General features: G+C 35.7%; 1 protein-coding gene across 1 annotated transcript in view; it reads left to right on the top strand.

Annotated features, from left to right (window-relative positions):
- The window catches only part of CNTNAP2 (contactin associated protein 2), a 1,164,016-nt gene that overhangs the window by 347,309 nt on the left and 803,863 nt on the right, over window positions 1-12,844 (top strand). The gene's annotated exons all lie outside the window — the stretch shown is intronic.

Here is a 12,844-nt window from a genome sequence, read left to right as displayed (position 1 = left end):
TATCCTCATGTTTTATTTTACTCCATGACTTCCTCAGGTGTTCTGTGGAATATCAATGGCCATTGTGTCTTTTGGATTGTATGTGTGCTTCCCTATAAGCAAAAAACAAAACCCAACCATCCCTACAGAATGATTCCTTGCCAACGTTTTCCCTTATATCCTCTTCAAAAAATCTTATGAGTTAGACCTCTTTAACTTATTTTTTTTTTTTCTTTCTTAAAAATGAAAGAATGAGTACCAATAAGAAACAGAACATGTGGTAACTTGATGTATAAAATTCTGCCTCTAGTTGGATTCTAGCTGAATCCCGCAAGTCATTTTCCAAAAGGACAGGCATGAGATAATTAAGAAGTAAATAATATAATTCCTTCTTCTGAATAAAATTTGCATTATTATAAAATTTAGATTTTTTTTTTTTTTCTGATCAAGTGCACAAGCACTGGCCCTTAATCAGTTGCATAGTGTAGACTAGTGTCAATGTATCAGTACTTTTTGCCTAAAGCTATTAGGAGGATGTGAAGGTATGAAAGCAATGCTTATACTGACATTATAATGAGACATTACTGGATGCATGCTTATTGCATAACCAGCCATATCTTCATTATGTAAATGATACTAGAAAATTAAAACAAAGTTTAAAAATCTTTTTTTTTTTTTTAAGAAAAGATTTTTTTTTCTTTAACATGGGCCTTTAAAACCATTTGACTGTATTAAATTATCAGGACAAAATATAAATAAATCATATTCTATATACCAGTTTCTTTAGTATAATGTGATGTAATTTGGATGCTCATCTTAGTGGCATCATTCTGGTGTGATGAAGAAAAAAGGATTTCATAACGAATTAGTATTTCAAAACATTACAAAGCAGGTAAAGTAAATTAAATGAAATTATATATTAGTTGTATTTTTAATAACGATGTCAAAGAAGATAATGACCCTAGCAGAGACTGGGGTCTGCACTTTGTATAAAGTGAAAAACTGAGCTAGCCTTTTCTTTCTCCCACACCCACCAAAGGTGGTTGCTTAAATTGAGGAGTTCAGCATCTGACTATGCAGTTCCTTGATACTGCTTCTTGTGTTCATGCTGAGGGTTAGTAAAGGCCTGGCTTTCCTTTCATTGGTATTTTATTCCCTTTTAAGAAAATTAGAAAGGCCTGCAACACTCCAAATCTGTATCTCCTCACAATAATGAAAACGGTGATAGATTTTTTTTTTCCCTGCTAAGATTGTAATGTCTCCAATGAATGTAGAATAAAAAGCTGGACTTTGGGCACATACAAACTAAATGTTGTGTCCACACTGCATTTTATGGGATTATAAACTAGTTGGCATTGAAAAACCTGAGTTCATTTTTCTGACTGATGGTTCTGAATTTAGCTCTCCTCAGTTAGAAAAAGGAATTGACATGGATATTTAAAAATGTTTGCTATTTTCTTCTCATGAGATTAAATCATTCAGTTTAAGTATTAACCTTATTCCTAAATTTTACTTCTGTTAGAAAACCCCGCGGGGGGGGGGGGGGGGGCGGGGAGGAGGGAAGAGTGGTGAAATACAAGCAGTTTGCTTGTTGTGCTGGTTATCCCATGGCTACAGGAGTACTCTAAATGCTTTATGAATATGATATACTTGTTTTCTCTAAAGAGACAATGAAAGTAAACAGCAGTGCACAAACATGGAATTAATAATGTCTATGGGAAAAAAAAAAAAACTTCGTTTTTTCTGAAGTAATATTTATTTTCGGCTGTGCAAATTGAGAAACCATTGTCTGCATTTTGCATACCCTGATATTTTTTTTCTTTGTTGTTGTTTTGTATTCATGGTATTAAATATTTTTTTCTGCCTGGTAGGAGCAGAGTTTTCTTCACAGCCATTATGGGGAATGGGTAGCTTTCTAGTATAAAAAGCATTCAGAGAGGAATCTCAAGCTTTTGCTGTGAGTTAACTTGAGAATTCTGCCAAGCATCCTAACCAATCTGCAAATGGGTGGATAAAAGCATTTTATCATCTCTTATGAAATTAAATTCTTTCATTTTGTGAAATGGTATGATGCCTACAATGGTGTAGGTTCTATACAAAATGCTGAAAATATCTTTGTTTTGCACTTGTGGTATACTGTTTTGTTTGTTACTTGTTTTGTTCCCTTCAAAGATAAAAGCTTAATTTTAGAGATGGAAACCTGTTGAAGTGATCACGAAAAGTTAAACTGACTGGATATGGTGTCATTCAGGGAACTAGTCATCATGCATTATCTGTGGATCTTGAAAAACAAACAAACAGGCACACCAAACAAAAAAACAGATGCTGCTTGTTGATGTAAGGTAGACTGAGAGAGAACATAGGCAAGGTAATTGGAAAATGTATTTAAAGGGACTTGACAAGATAAATCAAGAAGATTTTCAGAGATCTCTTCTCTCTTCCAGCCTTGTGGGTTCTTTAAGCTTTTATTGAAACCTTACTCCAAGGTTGGCTTCTCCAAACTTAACTTAGATAGGTACCTCTGTCAGGGAAAAATCCTACCTACCTGCAAAGATATTTGAGAAGGAACTTTATTGGCTGTAACATCCTCCATAACATTCAGGTATTTACAGTAATGAAAAAGTGAGGAAGAATATTTAGGTGTCAGAAGGTTAAAAACTCAGAAGAGGCATCTGAGGATTGGATAATTTGCAAAAAAAAAAAAAAATTATGAATTTAACTTTGCTTGGGTTTGAGACTTTATTATTCCTTATGAACTAAGGACAGTTTAATGAAATCCCAAGTGTACAACCAGACTGATTTGCTTCTGAATATTCCACATACAGTTGACCTGATTTTGTAAAATAAATAAATAAATGAACAAATAGGATGGAAGATTTCACCTTGTAACTCTTCCAGGTGCATACTATGCAAAACAGTTTATAAATTTATTATTCATAAAGGATGAAATAGCAGGATGGTATGAACAATTGCCAAATTTTAAATGTGTGTGGACTATGCTTTCCTATGATTCTTGATCAATATTAGGATAGTTCTGCAGACTCTACAACAAAAACAGAAATCTGGGTTAGTTTTCAGTGTACATTCAAATGGTAGGAAAATCTCCCTGTCTCCAGAGTGGGCTTTTTTCTTTCCACGTTTTTCTAACTAAAAACAAACAAACGAAACAAAAAGAAAAACAAGACAAAACAAAAAACCTTACTGAGCTGCATTTCAGAAACAATAAAATAATGTATTTAATAATTTTTAAATAATTCAAAATTAAATGCTTATAAGTAATAAAGACATTCATTTAATTTTAAGGACCTCCATTCTTTCCAAATATAAAATCCTACAGAAAATATATATTTCTTTTATATTCTTTATTGAATTTTTTTTGAAAAATTTCTGAAAAATTAAAGAGTACAAAATTTGGGCACACAATTTTTCTATTTTTCTTTTGTGAAATGTTGAAATGTATGTTAAATCTGAATTTCAAGAGTCTGCTTTGTACTCCTCTGTATGTGTAAAGATTCCAAATTAGTTATTTTAGATATTCAGATATTTTACAATTTAAATATTGTACTCTGTCAGTTTAAATTGTAGGTCACAGTAATTAATAACATTTCCTTTAAATCTTTTCTCAATTTCAGAGGTTAGTTAGAAGTATGGAGAGTATAGATTGCTGTGGAGCATGTTGTATGCCATTTGGTAAGGAAGTGCAGCCGGAAATGTCTGGTTGTAGTCACACTGTACCTGTATGCTATGGTTATGATACTACTATTTTGAATATTTCCCACATGCAGTTACACATATTTGTTTAATAAATCCTCAAAACAAGAAAGCTTTCTGATTTATTAGTAACCTGGCCCTTGAATTGAACGGGGTTCTACTTTATAGGAGACAAAATATGTAGCCATACCATGACCTTTGAGATTAATAAGGCTTTGTCTACTCTTAAATTAGTCAGTAGGTGTCGGAAAAAAAGTTCAGTTAAAAAGATACTTTGGAAACACATTTATTGTTTGTGTCTCTGGGCATCTGAATACCTTTTTAGAAATGTGACCCTGGTGGCTCATCAGTGTTGCCTGAAGAGTAATTCCAAAAGCTGAGATGGAACAAAGAAACAGGCCTGACTTCCTGTTCTCTGCTGTGAACAAAGTACACTCCACAGTAAACATTACCTGGGACTTGTTCCCTTTCTTACAGAGATCCACAGAAAGGCATGGGGAGGAGAGGGGAATACTCTTGTTATTTCTTGAAGTAAGCCTCAGAATAAGTAGCCTTAAGCAGTAAAGATTGTGTTGTGTGGAGACCACTAAATTCATATAGTTTATGGCTTCACCGCAGAGGAGGGAAAATAGCTACTATATTTTCTTCCTCTTCAGCAGCAGCCACCCTTTTGAGTAATGTGTTATCTCTATTGATGGTATGCAGCTTGAAGTCGAATGTGAAACATCCCAGGCAATCCATATTAGCTACTCTAATCATTTAGATTACAGCTGAACTCCAGAGATACTTACAGAAAAGATCCAGTTATACTTGGACTCATTTGCTCATGAAACTGAGTGTAAACGTGGCTCCCTAGAAGTCTGTCAAGACTGTCCTGTGAAATTTCATTCATGTGCAGAATCTGAAGTTTTCTGCAATACAGAAAACACAGTATACTCACAAGAGCACAGTGAGAAAATAATACACAGAGTCCAAGAGAAAGAAAGCAAGAAGGCAAATGAGACTTATGTAAGACTCAAATTGACTTTCTGACATGCAATTGGGAATGGTAGCTGGTAAGGGAACTTGTGTAGTGTATTACCCTGTTTGCACATGCAGCTCTGTTGCGCCTTAAGGTATTTTAAAAAATACAAATTTTAAAAATTGTTTATATGTTTTGTTACACTGCCATGTAAGCATGATTTAGAAGGAGTCCAACTTGGTGAGACAGAAGGGAGCTTCCCTTCTGCAGTGAAGCTTCCACTCTACCAATCCTCATCCCTATTTGGTCAGTAAAGTGGCCCAAGCAAATTGCTGGGCAGTAAAGTTAGCTTTTTATCTTTAAAATAATCATGTAAAAATATAATCCATTTTATAGTGTATTTTAGTAGATGAAAAGTTTGACATGAGCCAGCAGTGCATGCTTGCAGCCCAGAAGGCCAACTGGGCTTTTGATGCAGTTTTGAATGGGCTGCATCAAAAGAGGAGCAGCCAGCAGGTCGAGGGAGGTGATTGTCCCCTTCTGCTCTGCCCTTGTGAGGCCCCACTTGGAGTGCTGTGTCCAGGTGTGGGGCCCCCAGCACAAGAAGGATGTGGAGCTGTTAGAGTGAGTCCAGAGAAGGGCCATGAAGATGATAAGAGGGCTGGAGCACTTCTCCTATGAAGAAAGGCTGAGAGAGCTGGGGCTGTGCAGCCTAGAAAAGAGAAGGCATGAGGATGATCTCATTGCAGCTTCTCAGTACTTAAAGAGGGCTTATAAAAAAGATGGAGAATTTGCTCAGGGAGACAATGACAGGACAAGGGGGAATGATTTTAAACTAAAAGAGGGGAGATTTAGATTAGAGGTTTGGAGGAAATTCTTTACTCAGAGGGTTGTGAGGCACTGGAACAGGTTGCCCAAAGAGGTTGCGGATGCACCGTCTCTGGAGGTGTTTAAGAGCTGGTTGGATAACGTCCTGGGCAACCTGTTCTAGTGGGTGATATCCCTGCCCTTGATCTTTAAGGGCTCTTCCCACAGTTAAAAATAAATAAATAAATAAATAAATAAATAAAAGTAACAAGCAAAAGATAAAAGGTTATTTAACTACCCCAAATGTACCAAAGGCTACATCTAGCAAGTACACCTGACAGGCATATATTTCCTTTCCCCTTTAAAATACGGTCTTCTTTGATAAGGTCTTCACTGATTTCTTGTTGACTTCAGAACATGGAACATGAGGTGTACCCTGCATACTGGTATTGTCACTATCATCAGTTTTCATTGTTTCATTATTGGTCCTTCCAAGGACTAGGAAAAGGGCTTCTCCATCACTCTTCACATCCCACATTGTGGTTTAGGTAGAGCTTTACCATTACTGAGCAACAGGCTGTGACACTTGGTTGAGGTTGCTTTTCTTGTTGCCAATGAAGTTAAACCAATGAAAGGTTGTCCTCAATAACAGCAGTTTATACAACTGATTTTGTTAAAGGGGTTACCATTGACCAAGAGCTGCTTTATAACATCTCCTACTTTCAAGTCATCATCATTTCAGAAGTTCATTTGAAACAGTGCATAAAATGTTCTAGCAGCTTATGCTTATTTATTCCTATCTTTGGAGGGACACAGTCTTGTGAATTAAACATCGTGGATTCTAATATTCATTTCAGATGATAAATCTGCCTATACAATATGGAAAGTAAGGCTGTCTCAGCATACTAATACACTGCAATCCAAAACAGCTGCATTAATATTCCTGTTGGTTGTCATTGAAGATATGCCAATTCCCCTATGTATTTATCCACTTTTCAGAGTGCCTTAGCAATCTCATGACTGCTTTTCACAAGTGCTTGGTGGCCTCTTCTTTTTCCTGAGCACACTGTTGAGAGATCACTCTACATATTCAAACAGGGGGAGAGAAATGTGTTTAGACTAACTAGCATTAACACACAGTACAGATTAAACTCAGATGATCTGATTATATCCCTTGGTCCCCAACATTTACATTAGGATTCATAAACAAGAGTCTTTTGCATTACAAGTAAGGATTAAAAGTTCTCTTAAAGTGTTTTTTTTTTTTTGTTTTTGTTTTTGTTTTCCCCCTCCCTTGCATTGGCAGGGATTTCTGTGTAATTAATGAGTTAGATGTAATGGTAATAGTTAAGACTTTTGGTTTTGTGTTGTAAATGTTCTGTTTGTACAGTGAACATGTTGTATAGAAGAGAAATGGTTAAGACTGTTTTTGGTCAGAGAGCTGTGGCTTTGTGTATTTCTTGGATCAGACATTTTTTAACACTGCTTCAAATTGACTCATCTATTTCACATTCAGCTAGCTATGTGGCTATTTTGGACTCAGCACAATATTGCCATTGTGTTCATTTACTTTTTTTTTTCATCTAAATTGATCAGCTGTTTAATTCTTCACTTTTGGAACACCCATATGGTGCTTTTTTTTTTCTTGTTTCTCTCTCTCTTTTTTTTCTTTTTTTCTTTTTTTTTAGGGAAGTCATTATGGGCATCATGTTTATGCCTTAAAGCTAGTATCCTGCAGGAACATAACATTATAATTTGATATGAAATTGTGACTGAAGATTTTGAAGAAGGAAGGGTGAATTTGTGGATTTTGTTTTTTTAAAGGCCTGTTACATAATGCGCTGTGAACCACAATGATAGGAAAGCCTTTGTTCTTCAGAAGCATTCTTAATATGTTGCCATACATTATTGCTGATGGGTGCTATTTATGAATAGCCAAATGTTTTTCTCTTTTGGAAAATCTATGTGCATCTTAGTTATTCTTACTTTGCTGACAGGATCTTTGCAAGAGCCTCTGAGATCCTCAGATGCCACTTCAAACTATTAATAAAAAATACCTGTGATAAGAAATGAGAACAGTATTACACCTACAAGCACTTACAAACATATAGTTGTTCTTATGGATTCTAATCCACTGCTAAATATAAATGTCAAGAAGATACAGATAAACTTCAGGTTCTTTTTCATTTTTTTGAGCAGACCACTTTGATAAGATATATCAGTGATTTTACAGGTGACCTGTTTATTGATCTGGATGCTAAGCATTTGAACAGACTTCCGTGAAGTGAAGCATTGAGTTTTTTTACTCTGCTTTGCCCACCAAAATCATTGAAGTCACTGGTATTGTAACAGCCTCTAAAGTTGATAAATCAAGGGCTTGTGCATATATCATTTTCTTTGTGCTACCAAGTAGCTCATGAACTAAGTGGGAATGAAAACAATTACAGACAAAATAGAAGTCAGCCCTTTTATAAACTACCCAGCATGATGGCTAGACTATCCTAGATTTTGTTGAGCGTGAACTTCAGAACACATGAGAGATTGCACTTGGTAGGCCTAAAGATCCATTTGTCCTACTATTGTGTTTCGAAGAGTGGATGCTTAGGGAAGAATGTAAGAACAGGGCGAGTGCATAGTCATCCTCCAGTGGTGTTTCCCTGGTGTCTCCCCTGGTCTTTTGGCATTCATGAATATGAAGATAGTGGCTTGCAAAGGTTTTTGCATTTGTATTTGATTTTGACTTTATATAACTTTTCTTCCATTGATCTATCCAATTATTTGAATCTCGAGGAAACTTGTTTGTGATGGAAATGTACTACAATTTCTCTCTCAATAGGAAAGTCAGAGTAGCAAACATCATGGTAGCTGTGTCACAGCTATTGGTTCTTTCTATCTGAACAGAAAGGAGTAGAGTGGAAGTGTGGTTTTGCTTCAGAAAGTTAACATTTAAATGGGTCTAAGTTAGCTTGAATGTAAATACATCACTGAGATAAATGTTATGGAGGAGAGTTTGTTTCTTTGCTGCTATGATGCTGGCAGGAGAGTATGTTCTGTAATTGATTAACAGGGCACAGTACATTGACTTATATGGGAAAGCTATTATATCTCAGTAGCAGGAAGGTATATATGATTCTCGTTTTAGTAAGTAAAAAATTGGAATCCTTGGGAAATAACTACAACTGCTGGAAGAACCAAAGTTTCCCAAAGGTTTTTTTTCCCTCTTAAATCTGTAGCATAACAGCATTTCATGTTGTGAAAGAGGTTTAAAAGTGCAATATATTTAGTGGAACTTACATACAAAGCTAGAAATATTAGCTTGTGTAAGCAGTCTTTTTACTTGTTCTGCTGGACCTAGAGCTATGAGTTATTGAAGAGATTTAATATCTTTTTTTTTTTAATATCTTTTTTAACATGTCTATGCATTTTAAATATAATGCTTCTGTATAATTCACACCCATGTATGGTGAATTTCCTACATTTTCAAACATAAAAGTGTACTTGGGGTGGGGGGTGGAGGGTTGGGGGAATGTTTATGTTTTTTTTTAAACACAGAATCATAGAATCATAGAATATCCCAAGTTGGAAGGGACCCATGAGGATCATTGAGTCCAACTCCTGGGTCCCCAACGGACCACCCAAAAAATCAGACCATATGTCTGAGCATTGTCCAAATGCTTCTTGAACTCTGTCAGGCTCAGTGCCATGACCACTTCCTGGGGAGCCTGTCCCAGTGCCCAACTACCATCTCGGTGCAGAACCTTTTCCTAACACCCAGCCTGACCCTCTTCTGTCCCAGCTCCATGCCATTCCCTTGGGTCCTGTCACTGTCCCCAGAGAGCAGAGATCAGCGCCTGCCCTCCACTTCCTGCATGAAGAAGCTGAAGGCCTCGAAGAGGCCACGAGGCCTCCCCTCAGCCTCCTCTTCTCCAGAGTGAACAAAGCATTTGATTTCAGCCACTCCTCATATGTCTTCACCTCCAGAACCTACACCATCTTTGTAGCCCTCCTTTGAACACTCAAAAAGCTTTATGTCTTTCTTATACTGCAGCACCAAAAACTGCACACAGTACTCAAGGTGAGGCCACACCGACGCAGAGCAGAGTTGGACAATCACTTCCCTTGGCCAGCTAGCAATGCCATGCCTGATGCACCGCAGAATATGGTCGGCCCTCCTGGCCACCAAGGGACACTGCTGGCTCATGTTCAGCTTGCTGTTGATCGAAACCCACAGATCTCTCTCTGTGGGGCTGCTCTCCAGCATCTCTCCAACAACTCTGTTTTTATCCCCTATCATTGGCTATTCCAACCAAACTAAGAAAGCAGACATCCACAATCAATATTTCTAAAGTGCATATGCACCAAATGAAACACAGTCATGACTGTCTGTAAAAATCATGACAACATTGACAACTGACAAATACAGTAATACTGTTGTATTTGTTTATTTAATTTTTACTATATCAAGCTTGTCTGTTTTATTATTTTGAGTCCAAGAGGATGGATTCATGAATCAAAGAAAGAAGGCAGGCTGTACAGGGGTACAAATGATGATTTAGAAGCTAGTACTATTTCCAGAAAGTATACATATTTATTTTTGTGTAGCTTCATCAACAGTAGCAACAATCACTACCAAAATAAAAGGTGGAGATTTTCTCAATAGTTTCTGGGATCAGTAAAAGAACAACAGTTCTGTTGAGGTTCTGCTGTTTGGAGAGGTGTTTTTTCACCTGTCCTGTTTCTGAACATGTCTAAAATTCAGTTTTATTTTTGGTGCAGAAATTAAGACTTTGGTCATACTTTATCCCTTGTTTGAATGTTGATTTTTATTTTTTTTTTGAGGGGTTTAGGATCGACCTTGGGTTTCACAAATATTTTTAAAATATCATGACCAATATCCCCCTACTATAGTCAGTAATCTATCAAATTGCATGAGTACTTAAATTTTTTTTTTTTTTTTTAGCTACAACTTTCTATTCCTAATATTCTTCTGGAAAGCTGGAAATTTCCTCCCTACCCCAACCCCTCAATATGAAATTGCAGGGGGGGAAATCATATAAACCTATGAATTTTATTTTAAAAAAATACTAATAATCCTCTCAAATTTAAATGTCGTGTAATGGATTTTATGAGTATGTAAGAATGCAGGATCAGATGCTATATGAGCTTTTGTAGTTTTGTACTTCCACTCCTCTGGCGTTGCTATTGTGCATTTGATAAAGTCCTGTGCTTCTTTCTTGGAATTCCATAAGGTAGTCTGACTACTAAGGAGCCCTTCCTACATCATAATTAAGACTGTGTGAAAAAATGATATTTTTACTCTGTGTGTATGCATTATGTATATGCATATATGTGCGTCTATGTGTATTTGTGTTATGTATATACATATAGGAGTTTATTGGGGTTTATTTTCTTTGTTTGTAAGTCCCATTCTTCAGTGTAAGTAGCTGTATAATTTCATTTTTCTTTATAACAGAATTTCAAAATAGTTGGTGAGGAAATATGGGGGGAGGGGAGGGGCGGAACGACAGGAAAGTGAAAATGAAACATATTCAGCTGTAGCTCTCAGTATTAACGAAAAGATATTTTTCCTTAATAGTATGTAAGATAAGCACAGAAAAATGCTATAAAGATATTTTTCTGTGTATTTTTAAATATTTCTTACTATATGTCCTTCTGTTTTTAAATGTTTACTTAGACAACAGAATTAACAAAGAATGCCTTCAAATCCTTAGCTAGGTAACACTAATAATGAAGTGTTAGAGAGAGCAACTTTCTAGCAATCTTTAAGCTGAAAACCTATTTTTATGGATAATAAAAATGCATTATAGATAAAGAAACACGTTATAAAGATTTGTTTTTTGAGTAACTCTTACTGTGATCATGAGGTTTACAACAAAATTTCTAATAAGTACTTCAATCTGCTGCTCATTTCTGTTCTTACGCTGTAATATACTACTTTGAAATAATAGCAGCAGGATCTTAACATACAGAAACTTTTTCCATGTCTTCCCTTGCTGCTACGGAGGTCATGTGTGTGCCCACTAGTTGGGGACACACATGCTTGGGTTGCATGATGTTACCACAAGGCACCGTGGCCTCTCCAGCTGCAGATCTGAGTGAAAATATGCTGTGTGGCTGGAGCCAAAGCAGGGGGAGGAAAGGGAAGTGGAATCAATAATTCTGTCTTGTGGTATAAACAATTATACTTAAAACCATTTTTCTTCCCTTGTCAGAATTCCATCATTTAATAGCATGGTAGTGAATTTTAAAGTCTTCAGAACAGTCCTTTAATTCAGTGCAAAGCAATTGAACTTTACTCTTGCCTATACCTTTATGCTGGTATGAATTTTGCTTTCTTCCATAAAAAAACTTGTAGACATTTATGGAAAAAAAAAAATAAATAAAATCGTATTTATTTTGTTAAATGTCAGAGTACTGATTCATGAACTGATGTTTTGTATTTCTGTGCTTCAGTTTCTATTGCTGTGTAAGTAATTTTATTTTTCATTATATGAAACTCAAAATTTTACGAGAGCTGCATTACAAGTGACTTGATTCACTCACAATCACCCTTTTTTCACTTATAAGTTCCTCTTTTGAGAAAAACGTTAATTCTGTCTCCACATGTGATCCAGTCTGCCAGATCATAGTTTTCTAATTTTACCAAAATCCGGTGTGGCTGAGTATTGATTATGCTGCCTACCAGGAATGCTCTACGGCTTTCTAGATACATACTTAAGTTGAGGGTGTTTCCATTTATAGCAAAGCTTATGTTGCAGTGTGTGTGTTTAAAAAGGTTAATCATGTTGATTGGTGGAACTTATGTTTTTTGCTTATGTGGTAGGTTGTACCTGAAATGTAAATGAATAATTTAACCTATGTATTTCACACATCTGTTGAAGTAACTGAGGAAAGACTAGAATAAAAAGCAGTACATTAACTGATCTAAACATTTGGAAAATCAAAAGCCAGTTCTCTCCATTCTAATTCACATAATTTCATACAACAACAGGAGATTTGTATTAAACTTTTTTTCTTTATTAGAAAGTCGAAGATTCTGATTTTGGTTTTCCTCCATCTTAGATGCTAATTCTAAATTGATCTTCTTTTTACTAAGTAAAATATAAGTGAAGTGCTCAAATGGATTATGGAGATTATACTAAGAAAAAAATATTGTTTCTCTAACTATTTTTCTGAGTAAATCTGTAATATGTGGTAATTCATAAGCATTTATTCATGTGCCCTAATTTATTTTCTTTATTAAAATATCAGGTTATCAGCATCTCTATTATGGAACTGAGAGTTTATATCTTATCTACTTCTTACAAAGCTTTCATGATAATAATTTTCTTTATCACTGTTTACATATCATCAAAAACTTTCCAG

This window comes from Anser cygnoides, chromosome 2 (genome assembly GCF_040182565.1).
Source record: "Anser cygnoides isolate HZ-2024a breed goose chromosome 2, Taihu_goose_T2T_genome, whole genome shotgun sequence".
Taxonomy (NCBI): Eukaryota; Metazoa; Chordata; class Aves; order Anseriformes; family Anatidae; genus Anser; species Anser cygnoides.
The sequence above is the reverse complement of the archived record's forward strand: the minus strand, read 5'-3'. Positions and strand labels throughout refer to the sequence as shown.